Here is a 9,464-nt window from a genome sequence, read left to right as displayed (position 1 = left end):
CTATCATTGTAATGATTTGACTTTGAAGAATCTTCATCCCATCTTCTCCTATAAGCTTGATTTGACTTTTGAGCACTGTGGTCAAACCTGCACCACTTATTACCAACTTTTTGTGAGTTTTGATTTTCAACTTTTTGTGGTTTTTTATTATGATTGGATGATTGAACTGATGATCTTTTATTGTTGTTTTGAAGATTTTTCGGCTTTTTAACATTTTGTTTTTGTTCCACATTCTTCTTTACAGGTTTTTGCGTTGAGCATTCACCTTTTTCAGTAGAATGTAAAACAGTTTCTTGAAATTTTTCTTTTAATTTCAAAAATATTTTCTTTTTCTCATTTTCATCATCAGTTTTATCATCACAATCCTCAATTATGACTTTGTCATAATTTGTAACATTGTCACTTATTGGAATTTCATTGATCGGTTTTGGACAGATATGATCTAGTATAACTGATGAGGTCACAAAACTTTTCAATTTCTTTTCTAACTCATTGATTTTATTGCTAGCATTCTCAACTTCTTTTTCAAGTTAAGAGATTTTTTCACGATGAGAATTTATTGCTTTTTCATTTTCAATTTTATTCTTTTCAAGAACAGATTTTTCATTTTCTAAAACTTTTATTTGACTTTGAAATTCTATTTCTTTTTCTTTTAAATTTTTGTTTTCTAATTTTATCCAAAAATCTTCATTTTCTGAAGATTTTATTTTATTTTCAAAATCTTTTTCAATTTTTAACTTTTCATTTTCCAAAAATGTTATTTTATCTTGAAAATCTTTTTCTTTTTCTTTCAAATTTTTGTTTTCCGATGTCAAACTCTCCACATTTTTCAAGAGTTTGACATTGTCTGCTTCAGATTTATCACAATTTAAGCACTTCTCAGACATCATTTTAGCTACAGCTTTCTTCTCAACCTTGATAGCTGAAATTTCTTCAACCTGCTTCTCTACTACTTGAACATTTTCTTCAGATTTGTTTTTTTCTTCAGTAGTTGCTGCTTTATGATTCTTCTCTCCTGAATCAGGCTTCAATTTTCTAATCTTTTGGAGTTCAATTTCTTGAGTTTCAATCTTCTGGATGAACGTGCTCAAATTGAATCCAAAATATTCCAAATTTTGCTTCCAAATCAATAGATATGTGCCCCACTCATCACGCAGTAAAGCATTTGCCAACTTGTCAACCCACTCGTCATCTCTTTTGCTAATGTTCAAACGCTTCATCTCTACATATAACTTGCAATACCTTTCGATCAACTCTTTTGTAGATTCTCCCCTGATAGCTGTAAAACTACCAAACTTCTGTTTGATACTTGCTGGAGTCTGAACAAGCATACCATTTCCGAAAGACGAGTTATAGAACTCAGAGTCCATGTTTCAGTATTGAAAGATTCGCGAAGACAGATTCTCAAACGATACGAAAATTCACTCAATCTAAGATTAGTTCAATCACTTTATCAAACCACTGAATCAGATGAATATCCGATTGAGTGACAAAAATCAGGTGACAACGGATCGAGTGAGGATTCGCTCGGGCGGGTATCCGATGCTGGACAAATACCTAAAACACAGACAAATAGAACTGATTAGGATCGGTTGGCAACTCGTTTGGATTGCCGCTCGATTTGTTGCACTTTTAAACTTGAACAAAACAAGATCCCTTGAAATGAAATTGTGACCCAAACACAATTGATTGATGTCCAATATACACTAAACATAATTCTAATTGGACCGATGAACTAATGTATAATGATTGGGCCGAAGAATCACATGCAATCTCAAATCAACTAAATTCTATTGGACTTCAAAATTCATCTAATCCAACATCAGCAATCAATTTTAACTCATGATACTTTTAATCACATGATGATCTAATATACTCAATTAAAGTTGGCCGACAAGATATATGATAAATCAATTCAATTGGACCTCAAACTTGATTATCACACTTCAATTCACAATTCACATTTTATTTGGCCGAGAATTAGTGGGCTGATTGGACCAAGATAATAGTGGATCTGATGGGGCCAATATAGCTTCGAGCAATGTGATCACATGGTATATTAAATGAGTCGACAAAACTTCTTCACATCAACTTCATTGGACCGCATGAATTAATTGTTAATGTATATTGATTGGACCGATTATTATGAATCTGTCAATTTACGAGAATCACGTGACTTCTTGTTGTTGTTATTAATGAGGACCGACACAATTGACTGTTAAACGAATATTATTGGGCCACTATTCATTGATCACATGCAACTATTTAAATGCCCGAAAAATCTTTAACACTCAAATCAGATTTCACGTGGCCTGATACTATTTCACACGAAATGAAACGTTTTGTCAATTTGTACGAAATGAGTGTATGTTTCAAACGAAATGAACACTATTCAAACGAAATTAGACAACTTCACACGAAATGGAATACATTTCGTACGAAATAACGCATTTTCACGCGAAATGAAACAACTTTCATACAAAATGAATCACTTTCATACGAAATGGGGCATCTTCATACGAAATAGACCTGATTTCGTGTGAAATGATCCTAAAACGTGTGATTTCGTGCGAAATGGATCTGTTGACACGCGATATCGGACACAAAATCTCAAATTTCTCTCAAACGGCTAGGAATTAGGATCTGAAACTTTGTAGGGTTATAGATCAGGTGTTTTCGCACAACATATCAAAAAATCATGTAATTTGGACCGTAAAAACCCGTTCAATATTGCAAAAATCAGTAAAAACGTGAAAGAATGAGTAGAAGTCAGAATTTTCCAGTGAAAACAAGCTAAATGGTAAGAACTTTTCCTCCTGAGCTCTGATACCACTTGTAGGATCGTTTGCATGACGAAACGAGTCGTTCAGAAGAGTTCTCGAATCAAATCAGAGGCGGAATTCAAAGTTTTGATCTTCGTTCAGCTTGTTATACACTTTAACAGTCTCTTGTATTGATTAAATGACGTTACAATGGCTGGAGACAATTTGGCAGCACCTCGGCTCCAAAATCACACCTTACAAATGAAATCTCAAGACACATATATATAGGCATGGCTATTTCGCACGAAATAGCCAAAGTTGATTTCGCACGAAATGACACAAGTTGATTTCGCACGAAATGGCCAAAGTTGATTTCGCACGAAATGACACAAGTTAATTTCGCACGAAATGGTCATTTCGTGTGAACATGCCATATTTGACCTTTTTTCTGTTTATCTTGTACTCTGTGACTTGATCTATCATTCTAGTTACAAGACTCGATATAAGACGAAGTCAACAGACATATGCACTAACAAATATATTATTTTTAACAATATTCCGAATAATTCTATGGAAATGAATTAAGTTAAAATATCCTTAAATTAACTAATATATATATATATATATATATACAAATTTGGAGTTATATATAATTATAAAATTATATATACAACATACAGCAAGCGTGTAACTCAAAGTATACTAGAATTCCAACATAAGTCTTAATAAATAAATAAGGCTAAGAGTCGTTACACGACCTAAGTGTCTAATAAAACATAGCATGTGTGTAGGTAGTGGTACGGCCTGAGGATAGAGACTTTGAGTACACGAGGCTGCTGACGCAAACTAGTGAGTTCATGTCCCCCTTTTCTCTTAACTGTTTTCGGATTTATAACTTTCGGGGGTGAAATACATGTTTCAATGGTATGGTTTAGCTAAGGAATGAACTGCTAGATCATGTGGATGGGTAGGCGGACACTTAAGACCATTAATCTTGTTAAAGACCGAGGGGCAGGAGTGGTAGATCTATCGGGTGTAGCGAGCCCCACTCATGGGTCCTTGTGTGGCCGCATGTAGTGACTATGTCGTTCCAACCGGGCGGACCGGAAGAAATTCGCTAGTTTGAGCCTTCCTACGCCATTGCACACATATTAATGTCCTTGCAAAACATTAATTAATCTGTTCATAGACGCTTTACATACCGGTTATCAAAAGAATTCTCTCAAATGTTTACAAGTTTATTTGGAACTCATACAAAAACACATGAACTCGTTCAACTTTTGTTGATGTTTTCGAACTATGTTGGGATTGAACCCAAAGCTGGATCAGAGCAGTGGATCCAGAATAAGCAGATGTTATGTCATCAAATCTCTCCCCTTGAAAGTGGTTTCAACATCTGCTGACCTCCAATCTACTGATCATTATAAACTGCTGACCTACAATTGCTGCCCAAGTCAAAGTCTGATGGAAGACTAAAGCTCTGCTGTTCAATCTACTGCTTTGGGTCAAGCTCTGCTGGATATATCAAGTACTGCTGGGTTCACATCAGTGGAAGGATGCAGCAGTAGTTTAGTTTATATTATGAAATGTAATGTATGACAGTAGTTAGCATAGCAGAGTTTGTATAGGTCAGATGTTAGAGTTTGTTAGGAGGTTAGTTGTCACTTTCATGGTGACGTCAGCTTAGATGCTTCAGTGGTTTGCTCGTGCCTATAAATAGAACAGTACTCTGTACTGTTCTATTAGCTCTTTACCATCTTCTTCCTGCACGAACAAATCACTAAGCTCAGGCTGAGGGGGAGTTTGTTGCATACATGCAAGTGTAATCGTTGTTTGAAATAAATTTAAGCATTCGGTTCATTGTAGAAAATGTGTGTTGAAAGCAATTCTCCTGTTTGATTGTGTAAAGTTTATTTCCATTATATTCCGTTGCACATCTCTTTCATTGTTCATCTTATTTCAAACGTAAAACACAATCAAAACCAAACTCAGACCCTATCAATTGGTATCAGAGCTCGGACAGTCAAATTTGATTTAACAATCATTTTGACATAAATAGTTCAGCTCAAAATTGTTGATACTGATAGTTTGTTCGTTTTGTTGAAAAACAATGTAAGGTTTAATCACCATCAAAGTTGATTAATCAGTACCTGTAAAACAACCAGGATGACGTCACAATCACAAGATGATAACAATAACATTGGCTCTCTTTTCAAACCACCCATGCTTAAACGAAATGAATACAACATCTGGGAGAGAAGGAACTGGATGTTGGAGATCTGTTGTTTTTGGACCACATGTTCCCATGGTGCCAAGTGCTAAGGATTCAAAGAAGTTCGAACCTAAAAAACCTGAAAATTATACTGAAACTGATTTCCAAAAGTTTGAACTCGATGCTAAAGCATTTAGCATCATTGCATCTACATTACCCAATGAGATCTATGCTGGTTTGTTACATTGTAACAGTGCCAAAGAGCTATGGGATGCATTGAAGGAACAGTTTGGGGGAACAGAAGAAGTTATTGAAAATAATAAGGAAATTCTGAATCAGCAGTATGAAACCTTTTGTCACATCAAGGGTGAATCATTGACCCAACAGTTTGAGCGTTTTAGCTGTCTCATTAGTGAGCTAAGACTGGTTAAAGTTACATTTCCTAATGCAACTCAAAATAGCAGGTTACTTAGATCACTACCTGAAAAGTGGGATACAATTGCTTTTGTAACTAGAAATTCAGCTGAGTTCAAAGATCTGACCCTGACCCAACTCCATGGTAGACTCTTGACCTATGAAAGGGAGTTAAACCAGAAAAGGAAGTTGCAAGAGTCTAGAAAAGTTGCCGATGACTATTCATTTGGCAGCACAGCTCTTTTTGGTCAGGAAGAATCTGGTAGCAGTAGTAACGATCAGAGTTTTTGTCACACCCCGACCACGTAGAACATACAAAACGTGGCGGAAACGTCGGGGAGTGTTGTAACAGAATCAATTGTTTCAAATCCATGGCAAATGAAGTTTCGTTTTATAAATCAAACATGAAAGTTTACATTGTCTAAACAAGAATCAAAGTGTACATAACATAAATTAACTAGTTCTTGTCTCGTTTTAAGTCACTAAGGCACAGGTCTGCCTAAGTATGTCTTGATAAGTCCTATGCATCATCTCCTGAAAACACATGTGAAAATAGGTACGTCAGCATAAAAATGCCTGTGAGATACATTGGTTTTGTGAAAACGGAATTCATGACTTGAGTTTGAGAAAATGTTTAGTCATGAACCTCGTATTTTGCTTTGTCTTGTATATCATTTGAAAAACGGTAAGATCAAATGGTATGTATAAATAAGAGAACACTGTATGTTTAAACGGATAACCATGTAAAATGAGTTTGTATAAGATAAGTCATTTGTAAAACAATGTCTCGTGAAAAGTGTGTTATTTGTATAAAATGTCATATGTCTCAAATTGAAATGATTCAAATAACGCTACGATATGTAATACCATACAAACACTTATATATAGGAAGTACCAGCGGCGTATCCACCATGCTTGTATCATATTACACACGCCTCGTTACTTAATCACTTACTCAAACCAAACCATCAAGATGAAATGTTTAACAACGGTAGAAATGTTCATGTATAGTCAAATGTCTATTGTCAAATGTAATCCATGTCAACGGATACAACTGGTTTACACGGTTCAATGGTTACAGACGGTTCATGAAATTAAAGGGGTAAGACGGTTCACATAGTCAAATGGTTACAACGGTTCAAAATGTAGTGTAATGTGTTCATATGCTGGATGAGCATATGCAACAGAAATGCAATGTGAAACAATGTACTACGTGTCACACCCCGACCACGTAAAACATCAAATCGTGGCGGAAACGTCGGGGAGTGTTGTAACAGAATTATTGTTTCACAACCATGGCATTCAAAGTTATATTTTATTTATCAATAAAAGAGGTACATTGTCTTGAAATAACTGAAACATAGAGTACATAACATGTTTTATTTAGACTAGCTTCATTTTAAAGTCACTAAGGCCCAAGTCCACCCTAGCGTATCACGATCAAGCTATGCATTAGCTCCTGAAACACATGTGAAAATAAAGTACGTTAGCATAAAAATGCCAGTGAGTAACATAGGTTTTGTGAAAATAGGATTCATGACTTAGGTTTTGGAAAAGGGTTGTTTAACAAAGTCAGTCATGATCCTTGTAACATGTTTTGTTTTATAAATCATTTGAAAAGCGATGATAAAGTAGATGATATGTGAAAAAGTAATGTAAGGTTAAATGAATAACTAAGTAAAATGAGTTTGTATATATATTTATCGAACAGTGTTGTAAAACAATGTCTTATGAAAAATGTGTTATTTGTAAGAAAAATGATTAAGTCCAAGTTGAATGACTTAAATAACCCACCCAATGAAAGTTGCCCATGTCTAAACCATTTGCCCAATGTTATTGTGAAAACCATGTCAAAATGTATATATATCAATATCAACATTGTCTATGTCAAATATCAATCATGTAATGTGTAATCAAGATGTCAATGTATGGTTAGTGAAATATGTATCAACTAAACCATAGGAAAAATGCACAAAACAGTGTATTGAAGTAAAACATGGTTTAAATCAACGCTATGTTTTGTGGAAAATGCATGCTATAATGAATACAAACATTTATGCGGTATTGTGAAAATGCATACATTCAAGCCTTGCAACTGTGGTGATAAACCTTTAAACAAATTAAAGGTCTATCTGTCTAAATGTTTTAATCGAATTCGGTCATTCCTTCCAATCCAAACATACCCAGGATTTCAGGAATGGGAGTTGTCAATTCCTATGGTACCATTACCTACTAACGAGCGGCGTGATCAATGTTAATGAATGTATATTGTCCCACTTAAACAAACCAAATGTCATACCCAAAATGTAAGCATGAAAATGTCATGTAAAACAAATGCACTAAGTATGATGAACATACATAGCATGAAAATGTCATGTAAAATAAATGTACTAAGTATGCACTAAACGAACATACGTAGCATAAAATGTCATGTAAATTGAAGTATTTAATGAACATAGCAAGTGTATGATGAGAAAACATGAAAGCACGAAAGTAACAAGTAGGCATATGTGTTTCACCCCAAAATGTTTGAAAAACAGTAAAAGAGGGGACTATGTACTCACTTGAGATTGCTTAGAAGTCGTAGAACAACCACCAAGCAATGTTAGAAGATCACGGAATCAAACAGCACCTATAAAGGCACCTACATTAATAAACGGACCTATCGGAGGATCGGGTAGTACGAGGGTTCGCAAACCAAATAAGTGTGGGAACTTATGTAATATGGTTTGACAAAGCCTACATACTAAAACGAAACTTATCCTAAGTGCTTTTGACCCATTACGACCCGCTTAGGTAGCTTATGCTACTTTAACGCGTCGTTTGCGTAAAACGCGCTTGAAACGCCTAACTAGCCCTATGACAAGCAAGATATGCCTTAACACACTTAATATTGTTGCTAAATCAGTTTAGGTGTCAAAATTTATGTTACATAAGTTTAAAATGAATTTTAGTGTAAAAAGGGCATTTTGGTAATTTACCTAAAGCATAAGAACCACTTGTCATACAACTACTCAAATGGCGTGACCATAAGGTATAACCTTGAAAGGTTATTCCCTATACACTATGGTCACCTAATGTGTTTGGTCGGATCCTAATGATCGACCAAATGGGTCGGGTTCGTAAGTATAAGCGATTGATTAGATCGCTTATCCTTACGACCCTAAACAAGCACAAAACTAAAAGCGACGAGCTAAACATGCTAGAACATGTTTAGAAAACAGGTTTTGGTATTAAAACAAACGGTTTTAATACCCTAAAGTAGTTTGGTTACAAAATGCGCAAGAAAACGCATTTTGACCGAAACTGCGGCTCGTCACTAAGCCTAGATAACGTGGTAATCAGTAGGTATAGTCGCTAGGGACTATAACCAACGTGATTACGCTCACGTTATGAAGTTCAAACGAACTTCGCATTGACCATAAACTGGTCAATGCAGAAAGTCAAACAAAGTTTGACTTTCGGACTCGAAAAGCAATAAAAGAACGAAAGAATACTTACAACGGGTCCCCGCAAGATTGAATTCCGAGTACTCTCAGGTATGAAGTGTCAAAGCACCCCAACTTAGAGAGCAACCTCTGAATTCAAGTGTGAGGGAAATGGGCAAGACATGGAGGGGTATATATAGGATTTGGTGAACCGTTAAGATCGTTCCTCGCAAAGCGTGCTTCGATCTTGGCCATCCATGTGTAACCATAGTTTTTAAAAACCATTTGAGCCCATTATTTCAGTCCCCTGATTCGAAAATACCATTTGCAATAGGTTTTTTAGTGCATAACAGCTGTTAGCAGCTGTTAAAACTGTTTTTGCAGTTCTGGGGACCTCACGTGGCCCGCGTGAGAATTACCAAAATGCTAGGCGGGCCGCCTAGCCATGTCAGATCAGCAAAAACTTTGCAAAATGACAGTTTTGGTCCCTGCATGCGTTTAAGGCCATTTTTGACACGTTTAAGACCCGTTAACCTCACTTCAAGCCTCTAAAATGAAGTTAAAGTATAGGGAACTCAAAACATGCTCAAAAATATCTCGGATGTCGGTTCGTTTGGTCGTACGATCGCGATGTTTGCTTAATTACGA

The sequence above is a fragment of the Helianthus annuus genome, chromosome 16, assembly GCF_002127325.2.
Source record: "Helianthus annuus cultivar XRQ/B chromosome 16, HanXRQr2.0-SUNRISE, whole genome shotgun sequence".
In the NCBI taxonomy this organism is placed as follows: Eukaryota; Viridiplantae; Streptophyta; class Magnoliopsida; order Asterales; family Asteraceae; genus Helianthus; species Helianthus annuus.
This window is presented reverse-complemented; position numbering follows the sequence as displayed.